The sequence below is a fragment of the Barbus barbus genome (genome assembly GCF_936440315.1).
Source record: "Barbus barbus genome assembly, chromosome: 14".
Classification (NCBI taxonomy): Eukaryota; Metazoa; Chordata; class Actinopteri; order Cypriniformes; family Cyprinidae; genus Barbus; species Barbus barbus.
The window spans coordinates 4,191,536-4,204,737 of NC_136742.1; the positions used below are offsets into that span (position 1 = coordinate 4,191,536).

Genomic DNA, 13,202 nt, shown 5'->3' on the forward strand with positions numbered 1-13,202 from the left:
GAGAAGTTTAGTACCACAGGAAAAAAGTTAAATATGCCTTTTTCGAAGCTGCTATATATAAAAAAAACTAATAGCTAAAGTTAGGAGTTCATTACTTTCTCTCAATTTAATTAGTTTTTTAGCACGCCCTCTGAACTGTTAAGCCCCCCCAGCACCCCCAACAAAAAAAATCTTGGAGAAGCCACTTATCGGGGAGCACACCACCACAAAGGAGAGAAGCCCGGCAACAAAGCCAGCGAATTATGGACCCTGCAAAGAAGCCTGAATATAATAAAGTTTGAACTTTTTAACTTCTGGCTGCTGTAACTGTGTGTTTCTGAAGCACATTTACTAAAGAAAAATTTGTGAGAAGACCAGCTGATCAGATGGTAATGGTTACTTGTTGATGATTCAGTCATCTTGTAGTGTCCCAATTCACTGATCTCACCCAGAGGCTGATCTCTGAGAACATTATAATTTAATTTGTTACATTTATATAGCGCTTTTCTGGGTAATCAAAGCGCTTTACATTGAAGGGGGGGGAATCTAATCAACCACCACCAATGTGCATCATCCACATGGATGATATGGCGGCAGCCATATTGTGCCAGAACACCCACCACACACCATCTTATTGGTGGAAAGGAGACAGCGTGATGAAGTCAATCAGTGTATGGGGATGATTAGGAGGCCATGATGGTAAGAGACCAATGGAGAAATTTGGCCAGGGTGTCGGGCTTACACCTGGGATTTTTAATGACCACAGAGAGTCAGGACCTCAGTTTAACATCTCATCCAAAGGATTGTGCTTTTTACAGTATAGTGTCACCGTCACTACACTGGGGCGTTAGGACCCTGCTGGCCTCACTAACACCTCTTCCAACAGCAACCTAGTTTTCCCAGGAGGTCTTCCATGCAGGTACTGACCAGGCTCATTCCTGATTAGCTGCAGTGGGCAATCAGTCTTGGGCTGTAGAGTGATATGGCTGCTGGTTGTTTACTTAGGCTTACTAATTTCACTTTGTAATAGCCCTAGAATACCACTACATTAATATTTTGAATGTTTTTAAATCATTATACGGAAATTATTTGGACTGGATTATGTAGACTCACATAGATATGAACCTCAACAATGGTGACAATCAACGAAAAGCTTGTTTTGTGATGTTCAGAGTTGATCTGAATATTTTGTTGATTGTCACCATTTTTGAGGTTCATACGCTGAATCTTAATATCTATGTGAGTTTACATAATCCTGTCCAAATATTTCTGTGTAATAACTTCAAAACATTCAAAATATTAATGCAGTGGTACTCTAGGGTTGCTATAAAGTAAAATTATCAAGCCTAAATAATGTAAATAAACAACCAACAGCTATATCACCCTGCAGCCCAAGACTGATTGCCCACTGCATAACAATTTAATGTTCAAAATAAACCCATTATAATTTATAGCTACTAATAGAAGGTGACCAATTACCAGTAAAGACAGACAGGATCTGTAACAGTTTCCATTAAACCAATACAAGTCCCATTATAACCAGTAAAACCATTTTTTTTTTTTTTAAACATTACATATTACAAATGCCTGCAAATGGGGCCAAAGGTCTGATAATTGCTGCTGTTACAATTACAGGATGATCAAATCCTTGTTTAATAGGCTATTGACCAAATATTTAATTCAAATATCCACTTAATCTTTACATTTCGGCCACCTTTTTACTATAGATGACACCGCAATCTCTCTCTGTAACACTGCATGTGGTGTTATAAAGCAGAGAGATCAGCAGAGGTGGGTAGAGTACTCAAAAACTGTACTCAAGTAAAAGTAAAAGTACTTCTAGAAATATTTACTCAAGTAAAAGTAAAAGTAATAGTCTGAATAGTTACTTGAGTAAGAGTAAAAAAGTATCGGATAAAAAAACTAAAGTAGTTAGTTACTAGTTACTTTGGGTCATATAGGTAGTGAATATAGTCTATTTTTATTTAGATATATAGATTACATTTATGTTATGTGTATGTGTATACACACACACACATACACTGCCGTTCAATATATATATATATATATATATATATATATATATATATATATATATATATATATATATGTAATTTATTTCAGTGATGCAAATCAGAATTTTCATCAGCCTTTACCCCAGTCTTCAGAGTCACATAATCCTTCAGAAATCATGTTGATTTATTATCAGTGCTGCTCTTTTTAGCTTTCTATTCATCAAAGAATACTGAACAAAATGTCACAGGTTCCAAAAAATATTAAGCAGCAAAACTGTTTCCAACACTGGTAATAAATCAATATATTATAATGATTTCTGAAGGATCATATGACTCCGAAAACTGGACTAACAGCTGATGAAAATTCTGATTTGCATCACTGAATTAAATTATATTTTAAAGTAAATTAATTATGTATTATCCTATAACCTCTGAAAACTCCTCACATGACTGCTCTGAACATAACGAAACAAATGCATATTGACGGATCTTCTGTTCTGCAAAATGTAAACAAATGTAGCCTATATTTTTGCAAGCGTAAATATTGTAAAAATATGAATATTAATTGTGTCTAGAACAGGCCGCGCGCCGCTGCGCAGAGCTAACGCGGGTTTCGCGGGTGTTTATTTCATACTCTGTGACAGCTTATTTAATGTATAAATTATACATTGTATTTAATGTAAGGTACATGTACAACAAACTGGTAATGTCATAGTGGTATCGTGGCCTATACCTGTGGAACAGTAGACAGCACACGCGGTGTTCATCTAATAAAGATCTTCATATAGCTCTAGCAAACAAGCCTTTGCAGATTTGCTTTCAACTGGCTGTAGATCCAAAGCCACGTCTTCAGCGCTCTTGATGTTCTTAAACTCTCTGTTATCTGAGTGAGAACCGCTTCAGAGACTCAGCGCGTGCGGCAGGGAACTGAACAAATCAGTTCGAACTGATTCGCGAACCGATTCACTGGTTTGCCAACTGGTTTGATAAAGCCTTTAAACAGAATCGACTCAAAAGAATGAATCATTCGCGAATGGGCATTGTTCATTGTCCAGAGAAAAGTAGACGGCACGTTTGGAATAAACTGAAGCATTTTTAACTTGTATTGCATTAAGATAAAGTAACGAGAGGAGAGTCGCCCACAGTAACGAAGTAAAAGTACCGTTTTTTCTCTAAAAATATACTTGAGTAAGAGTAAAAGTACCCATTTTAAAATATACTCTAAAAGTATTAGTTACCCAAAAAATGTACTCAAGTAAATGTAACGAAGTAAATGTAACTCGTTACTACCCACCTCTGGAGATCAGTCCTCTACAGTGAACAGCTAATAGTTGCTTTTATATGACTAAATAGTTAACAGGTGTTGGCCTGATTATATCCAAAACAACTTTTTTATTTTAATTTATATGTTTAGGTTTTGAATAACCAACCCTGTGAAACTACAGCATTCAAGAATAGCATTGGTGTAGTATTTATAATGAATCAATTTTAAATCTACTGTACATAATGCATACAAACTCTTTTAAACTCTCATTCTAATTAGACACACACAGACATCACAAACCAGCATATGAATCTCAACAATGGTGACAATCAACAAAATGCTTCATGCTGCAATGCATGTTGGGTAACACCATAGTAAAATCTCCCATCATGCACTGCAGTATGAAAATTTATTGTTACCACTGTTATATGATAAGTGTTCATGTCTAAAAGCCTGAGCTGATGCAGGTTTTTCCTCTCTCTAATATACAAGCATTACAGTGGCATTTGTTTAACAGAACTTTTTCCACAGTTCAGTTATAGCTGAATGTCAGTCAACAACCCAAAGAGAGACAGCTTCATGATGTTCATTCAAATGATTTATAAGCAGAAAGTTTAAGATAATTTGCTACCTCAAGCTTTTAACTCAGCAATACACAAATGTCTTCTATGAATCACTACTGCAATTGCTTGATTTGTTAAAAGGGTCAAGAGCCCAACTAAAGTAAACACTGACCTCCATGATGGTGGCATCATTTTAACCAATCAAGTCAAGTCAAGTCGAGCTTTATTGTCATTCCGCTACATGTGGGGACATACAGTGGAACGAAATGTCGTGCCTGGCAGGACCACGGTGCTACATAAATACAGGCATACAACAATGAAGTAAAAAACACTATAAACCTATAAAAAAACTATAAACCTATACACAACTAACCTACTGACAGATTTTAACTATAAGTATACTATATATAAATATTTACCCTATACAAACTAAAAAAATAAAAGATAAAAAATACAAACTATACGAATGCTTCACATAAATATTTACCCTATACAAACTAAAAAATTAAAGATAAAAAATACAAACTATACGAATGCTTCACAAATACTGTACATGTGCAAAGAGAAAGCAGCTGGTTGGGGAACAGTGCAGGATGATTTGTAGTGCATGAGCATGTAAACATACATATATTGCTGAGTCTTTTATGGGATTGTGTACACGCAGCAGTGTGTGTAAAGCAGAGGTGGGTAGAGTACCCACAAACTGTACTCAAGTAAAAGTAAATGTACTTACAGAAATATTTACTCAAGTAAAAGTAAAAGTAATTGTCTGAATAGTTACTTGAGTAAGACTAAAAAGGTATGGGATAAAAAAACTACTCAAGTAGTTAGTTACTAGTTACTTTGGATTATATACTGTATATCTAAAGTCTATTTATATATATATATATATATATATATATATATATATATATATATATATATATATATATATATATATATATATATATATGTATATATATATATATATATTTGTATGTAATGTGTGTGTGTCTGTGTATGTATGTATGTATGTATATATATATATATACATACATTGAACAAAATTATAAACGCAACACTTTTGTTTTTGCCCCCATTTTTCATGAGCTGATCTCAAAGATCTAAGACTTTTTCTATGTACACAAAAGGCCTATTTCTCTCAAATATTGTTCACAAATCTGTCTAAATCTGTGTTAGTGAACACTTCTCCTTTGCCAAGATAATCCATCCACGTGGCATATCAAGATGCTGATTAAGCAGCATGATTATTGCACAGGTGTGCCTTAGGCTGGCCACAATAAAAGGCCACTCTAAAATGTGCAGTTTTACTGTTTGGGGGGGGGGGGGGGGTCCAAAAACCAGTCTGGTGTGACCACTATTTGCCTCACGCAGCGCAACACATCTCCTTTGCATAGAATTGATCAGGTTATTGATTGTGGCCTGTGGGATGTTGGTCCACTCCTCTTCAATGGCTGTGTGAAGTTGCTGGATATTGGCAGGAACTGGAACACACTGTCGTACACGCCGATCCAGAGCATCCCAAACATGCTCAATGGGTGACATGTCTGGTGAGTATGCTGGCCATGCAAGAACTGGGAACATGGGGCCATGCATTATCAGGTTTCTGACAGTTTGTGCAGAAATTCTTTGGTTATGCAAACCGATTGTTGCAGCAGCTGTCCGGGTGGCTGGTCTCAGACGATCTTGGAGGTGAAGATGCTGGATGTGGAGGTCCTGGGCTGGTGTGGTTACATGTGGTCTGCGGTTGTGAGGCCGGTTGGATGTACTGGCAAATTCTCTGAAACGCCTTTGGAGACGGCTTATGGTAGAGACATGAACATTCAATTCACGGGCAACAGCTCTGGTGGACATTCCTGCAGTCGGCATGCCAATTGCACGCTCCCTCAAAATTTGCGACATCTGTGGCATTGTGCTGTGTGATAAAACTGCACATTTAAGAGTGGCCTTTTATTGTGGCCAGCCTAAGGCACACCTGTGCAATAATCATGCTGTCTAATCAGCATCTTGATATACCACACCAGTGAGGTGGATGGATTACCTCGGCAAAGGAGAAGTGCTCACTAACACAGATTTAGACAGATTTGTGAACAATATTTGAGCGAAATAGGCCTTTTGTGTACATAGAAAAAGTCTTAGATCTTTGAGTTCAGCTCATGAAAAATGGGGGCAAAAACAAAAGTGTTGCATTTATAATTTTGTTCAGTGTATATACACACAGCCGTTCAAAATATTTTTTACTGTTTTTTTTTTTTTTAATGAAATTTATTTCAGTGATGCAAATCAGAATTTTCATCAGCCTTTACACCAGTCTTCAGTGTCACATAATCCTTCAGAAATCATTCCAATATGTTGATTTATTATAAGTGCTGTTCTTTTTAGCTTTCTCTTCATCAAAGAATCCTGAACAAAATGTCACAGGTTCCAAAAAATATTAAACAGCAAAACTGTTTCCAACACTGGTAATAAATCAATATAGAATGATTTCTGAAGGATCATATAACTCTAAAAACTGGAGTAACAAGAAAATTCTGATTTGCATCATTTCAACGTATATTAATTATGTATTATATATGTAGATATATAACCTCTGACACGGAGAAGAGTGAAAACTCCTCACATGACCGCTACCGAATATCAATCTGAACATAACGAAACAAATGTACATTGACGGATCTTCTTCCATCTGTACTGCAAAATGTAAACAAATGTAGCCTATATTTCTGCAAGCGTAAATATTGTTGAAAATATCAATATTAATTGTGTCTAGGCAAAGGCATTCGTCCTGGAACAGGTTGCGTGCTGCTGCGCTCAATGCTCTTGATGTTCTTAAACTTTCTGTTACAACTCTGAGTGAGAACCGCTTCAAACGACTCAGCGCATGCGGCAGGGAACTGAACGAATCATTCAAACAGATTTGCGAACTGATTCACTGGATTGATCCATAGACTGTAAGGTTTGATCAAACCTTTGAACAGGATTGACTCAAAAGAATGCATCATTCGCGAATGGGCATCGCTCATTGCCTAGAGAAAAGTAGACGGCGCGTTTGGAATAAATTGAAGCATTTTTAACTTCTATTGCATTAAGATAAAGTAACGAGAGGAGCATCGCACACAATAAAGAAGTAAAAGTACTGTTTTTTAACTAAAAATGTACTTGAGTAAGAGTAAAAGTACCCATTTTTAAATATACTCTAATAATGGTTAGAGAAAATGTCCTTAGAACAACATTCTCAGAACATCCTTGTGATGTAATTTGTACTTGATTGTTCTCATCATGTTAAAATAAAACTTTCTTAAAAGTTTTTAGAAATATAATGTTATCATAACGTTATTGTCAGGGTTCTGTCACTTCGGTCTAGAGATTCCTGACACTCCCGTCATGTCTCTGTTTTCTTGTGAGCATGCGGCTTCGAGGGCACTCTCATCTGCGTGCCCTGTTTCCTTGTTTCATGTTGTAGCATGGTGTTCGGATCCTGGCACTCATGTCTTGTTCAGTCTCAGTTTTGGCTCCGTGTCGGGGTTCGGACACTCATGCTCCATGTTCTGTCTTGTTGTGTGAGCGTGCGGTCTTGAGTTCACTCCGGCCGTGCGCTTATCTGTCCATGTGAGTTGTGTTGTGTTTTGTGTAGCGGTTCATGTTCGGCCATGTGCTTTTCTCATTTTCTTGTGTTGTTGCATGCAGTTCGTGTTTTTATCGGCTATGTGCTTTCATGTTATGTTTTGTCTTGTGCTGTGTAGCACGCAGCTTGTGTTCTTCATTGGCTGCATGCTTTCATGTTGTCATGTCTTGTGTGAACACACGGCTTGTGAGTATTCTCATTAGCTGCGTGTTCTATGGATGGTAAAATTCACCAATTCGGACCGGGGTATCAGCATAAAAGTTAGCGATTTAAAATTTAAAAAGTGTGCATCAGATACAAGTTGGCATTTCTATTTCGAAGCATCATTTTTAACATATTTGCATTGGGGTTCTGTAGTACAGTGATTTCCTTTCCGAGTATTGTATTCGGATTCGGGCACATCCCTGTGCCATACTGAATTGCATTGCGATATGATGCAATGGAAAAAAAATTATGCTTTGTGTTGAATTGAATTGAATTTTAATCAGATCGTGCTGCATCATAATAGGGGTGAATCATATCTCACCGCATCGGTAGCTGCTTCATATGTATCTTGAATGTATCATATCACTGGTTATGTATATTGCATCGGGCTCAGCTTTGGAGATGCTCATCCGCGTATTCCTCTTGTTTTGCAAATGGCCCGTGATTTGTTTTGCTGACCATGTGCTTGTTTTTGTTTTGTGTGAGCACTTTTGTCTTGTTTCCATGTGCTCTCATGTCTATTGTCTGGACCCTGCCCATCTTGTTATCTCATTACTGGTTCAGTTGCACCACCTGTTGTCCCTCATTACCCTCCTCATTTGCTCGCTATTTATTCTCCTTGTGTTTGTAGTCCTGTGCCAGTTCGTCGTCTTATGTTCTCTGGTTGTGTCCTGATCCTGCACTGCCTTTTCCTGCCCAACCTGTCAAATTGCCAGCTGAGTTTTTCCCCCACAGGGCAGTTTTTGTTGTTTGTTTTGGTTTTGGTTTTGTTTTTATTAATAAAATGAGTCCTTGCCTCATCCCGCACTGCTGACAGTTATGAAAATGTTAGATTGGGATGTTCTTGTAAAATTCACATAACAGAGAAAAAATGTTCCTCAAACATTAAAAATCCTGAACGTTTTGAATGTTTACATAGCATTGAAAATAACATTGTCAAAAGAGGTATAAAAGATCAAAGGGAGTGTTTGTCCTACGTTTGTATGATCACTAAAAATTGTTCTCATAACATAAAATATGGGTATTTCAAACAGAGAGAGAACATTTAAATATAAGGTTCTCATAATGTGATGACAATGGTAGATTAGAATGTTCCTCAAACATTAAAAAAAACTGGACAGTTTGAACGTGTACAAAACATTCATAATAACGTTTTCATAACGTTTTCAAAATGGTAGGATGGAATGTTCCTGTAACGTTCGCAGAAACACCACAAAAAAACGTTCTTAATACATTAAAAAAACTGGACGTTTTCAACATGTACAAAACTTTCCGAAATAACGTTTTCATAACTTAATGGGAATGTTAGCAAAACCTTCTGACAACTTGTTTTTGTTAGCTGGGATGAACTTGCCCATTGTCAGCATAACCTTAAATCATTCATAATAGCCCCAATCTACTGTTGCAGGTTACAGTAGGTTACTCAACCTATTAATTTAGAAACTGTGTACTGTGGTAATTGTGTGTTGTTGAACCCCATGCTTGGTGTGGTCATAGCCTTAGTTCTGGCTGATCTTCATTGCTCTCACAGCGGGATTTTCACCGTTCCCACATTGAATGTTTCACAATCTAGAGTGAATGTTTAATAGGGAACATCCTAACCTTGGTTCCCTGAGAGTGGGAACAAGACATTGCGAAGATAGCCAAGCTCACCAAGCTTCTAAGGCAATTGTCGCTCTCACTGCATTATATAATGCCTGCAGGCTTGTCAGTATTGTCATGCAATTTGCAAAGTCAGCGACAATTGGCCAGTTTATTGAACTGGTGTTATCCTATAAGGTTTCAGGAATTTGGAGAAGGGGAGGAGTTCCCAGCTTACAACAGTCACTGGAGATGTTTTCTTTCAACTCTTTACAGTTGCATAGGACTTTAAAACTCATTTAAAACCATGTTTACGAGGTCACTCGCCAAAACCGTGCATTTTGACATAATTGTGTATGTTGTTGTCTATTGAAGCACTACTGCTGCGCTGTCTGAAGCAGCTCAGGGTATGCGTACAGCCGAATGCGCCGAGACTTTCAAGCTGAGACTTTCAAACTACTCCATTTGATAATCGTCAAGACAATCATTAAGAGAAAACACAAGAACAAAAAGACCACATGGCAGAAATCATAATAAAGACAAAATTACAAAATAAAAGACATGAAAACCATGAACCACAAACAAAACCCAAAACCAGGTGTAACATATCCCCCCCTCTAAGGGCGGCTCCAGACACCCAAACAAAACCCAACAAGTCCAAGAGGGTAGTAGAACGGAGGCAGAACAAGGGGAGGGATGGAGGGCCAGGCCCGTGAAGGGGAACAGTACCTGGTTCATGACATGGACGACAAGACCAAGGGTCATGGAGGAATGGTGGACTTGGATCATGGCATGGATCATGGTTCATGGATCAGTGGGCAAGACCATGGGTCATGGATCAATGGTGGACTTGACCCTGGAGCAAGGGCAGGTCAAACTATGGAACATAGATGGGCCTGGACCGTGAAACTCTGGAGGGCCTGGGCCATGAAACAGTGGCAAACAGTGAAACACTGGAGGACATGGGCCATGGAGCGGAGGCAGACTGTGGAACAATGGCTGACCCGGGCTATGGAGAAGAGCCAGACAGTGGAACAATAGAAGACCTGTAATGGTGGTTACAGGTTCTACAGCGTACGCCGCCACCTCTGGAGGTACTGTAGCAGACTCAGGGACTTGAGCAGACTCTGGAGCTAACTCAAGGACAGGAGAGACCACTGGGGCAGACTCATTGACAGGAGAGATCTCTGGGGCAGACTCATGGACAGAAGATACCTTTGAGACAGACTAATGGACAGAAGAGGTCTCTGGGGCACAGTGTGCAGCCCACACTCTCAAAATGGCAACCACCATTACAAGAAGGGCAGAAAAGGGTGGCAGGAAGTACCTCTAAGATGGCTGGGCTTGAGAGTGCAGAATCTACATGGTTAGGGAGCGTTGAGACTGCATGGCTTGGGAGCGTTGAATCTGCGTGACTTGGGCATGTAGAATCTGCATGGCTTGGAAACGTAGAATCTGCGTGGATCGGAAGTGCAGAATATACACTGGATGATAGTCTCGAATAACGTGGGCCTGACTTAATGGCTCTGGGCATGGTCGACATGATGTGCGGTGTCATTGGAACGGTTGCCATGACTGAACGAGACTCAGCAGCCATATTATACAAAGCCATTTTATGTACAGTCTCTGGGTTGGCAGCCATTACGGGACAAGACTCATGCGTGGCGGCCATCTTGGCTGGGAACTCAGGTGTGGTGGCCATCTTGGCTGGGGACTTGGGTGTGGTGGCCATTTTGTCCGAGGACTCAGGTGTGGCGGCTATCGTGTAAAGAGGCTCTTGAGTGGCGGCCATCTTGTGAGCAGGCGCTGGCTTGGGAGGCATGACGAGAGCAGGCCCTGTCTTGGGAGGAATGATGAGAGCAGGCACTGTCTTGGGAGGAATGATGAGAGCAGGCCCTGGCTTGGCTGACATGACGTGAGCAGGCTTTGGCTTGGCAGACGTGACGTGAACAGGCCCTGGTGCAGCAGACATGGTGTGAACAGGCCCTGGAGCAGCAGGCATGATGTGAGCAGGCTTTGGCTTGGCAGGCATGATGTGAGCAGGCTTTGGCTTGGCAGACATGATGTGAACAGGCCCTGGTGTAGCAGGCATGGTGTAAACAGGCCCTGGAGTAGCAGGCATGATGTTTGGGTGATCTGGTTGATCTGGTTTAGTGGATATTGTAGGATAGTTGCGTTCTCTTCGAGAAGGAACAGGTGCTTCTTCCTTTCTGAGGTGCTTCTTCCTTTCTGAGTTAGTGATCGATTGCTTCTGTCTGTCCCTGTCTGTCATTCTGCTGAGAGGTTTGCGATTGTAGCTCAGTGTAGCTTCGCTTTTCTGTTGAATCTCTATCTTACTTTCACTCTCTGTTGTTTAAAGTGATAATATATATTACTTTATTCCCACCATATTTCTGGCATTATCTATCAAACTAATTTGATTGTTTGCTTTTTAAAACCGCGCGTTAGCATTCTTTAGCCGGTTAGCTTGTCACTCACAGTTCCATTCGCGCTTCTATTCACGCGCATTATTGTTTTCTTTTTACTTGCTCCATTTCATTTCCCTCTCGCTCCATTTGTCACGAGTTCATCAAACAACAGGGGTAACCGAATCATTCTTCAATCACAGTGAGTAATGTCTTCTTCTCCTGCTATTGTTGTTTGCACTGTTTGCCACATGTACAGTTTATCTCTCTCTGTCGGCGGCAAGGGATTCACATGTGATAAATGCAGGGAAATAGTTAGGCTGACAGAGAAGATTTCAGAATTAGAGACAAAAACTTTAGTTGAGAATAGTAAGAATGTGAAGGCTGTAGATATTGCTTTGGATATGACTAGCTCAGGGAGTCCTGTACATTGTTCGGTTCCGGTAGAGCCCGTGCAGCAGGGCAACTGGGTGACTGTCAGGCGGCCTAGTCGCGGGTCAAAACACCACTCTTCCATTCCGATCAAAACATCAAACAGGTTCTCCCCACTCAGTGACGCACCCACTGAGAAACCTGATGAAAGTGCTCTAGTTATTGGCAATTCTATTGTACGGAATGTGAAAATAGAGACACCAGCCACCATAGTCCAATGTTTACCGGGAGCCAGAGCGCCTGAAATCCTGGCAAATTTAAAAGTGCTGGCTAATGCTAAACGTAAATTCAGTAAGATTATTATTCACTTCAGCGCTAATGATTTTCGACTTCGCCAATCGGAGATCAATAAAAATAATGTTAAAGAGGCGTGTGAACTTGCAAGTACGATGTCAGACACTGTAATATACACTAGTCCCCTCCCTGCTTACCGGGGGGATGAGATACATTGCAGACTGTCATCACTCAATGGCTGGATGTCTTAAGTGGTGCCCGCAGAATAACATAGGTTTCATAGACAATTGGAAGAATTTTTGGGGCAGACCTGACCTGTTGAAAAGAGATGGTGTTCATCCCTCCTGGGGTGGTGCCGCTCTTCTCTCTAGAAATATGGCACATAGTCTTAGAGTTTATACTTGACTAACTGGGGCCCAGGTCAGGAAGCAGATAGACTGGCTAAACCGACCGTCTGCTAGCCACTTCACGTCACAGAAGTCAGTTAATTCTCAGCACATAGAGACTCTTTCACCTAGATATCACACTATAGAGACTGTGTCTGTTCCTCGAACTAGAAAATACAGAAAACATCCAAACCAAAGTAAGAGTAACATTTATATTTATGCATTTATATTCCATCTCACAGCCATATCACCCTGCAGCCAAAGACTGGTTGCCCACTGAAGCTAAGCAGGGTTGAGCCTGTTCAGTACCTGGATGGGAGACCTCTGGTGAAAACTAGGTTGCTGTTGGAAGAGGTGTTAGTGAGGCCAGCAGGGGGTGCTCACCCTGCAGTCTGTGTGGGTCCTAACGCCCCGGTATAGTGACAGGGACACTATATGGCCTCCTAATAATCCCCATACACTTGATTGGCTCATTGACTCTCTCTCCTCTCCACTTGTAGCTGGTGTGTGGTGA

At 40.1% G+C, this 13,202-nt stretch overlaps 1 pseudogene across 1 annotated transcript in view; it reads right to left on the reverse strand.

Moving 5' to 3' along the window:
• The window catches only part of LOC306879936 (N-lysine methyltransferase SMYD2-B-like), a 42,869-nt pseudogene extending 32,837 nt beyond the window's left edge, over positions 1 to 10,032 (reverse strand). Inside the window, exon 1 of the transcript in view lies at positions 9,961 to 10,032. The product of the transcript in view is annotated as an N-lysine methyltransferase SMYD2-B-like (transcript). The remainder of the gene's footprint in view (positions 1 to 9,960) is intronic.
• Positions 10,033 to 13,202: the final 3,170 nt, after the last annotated feature.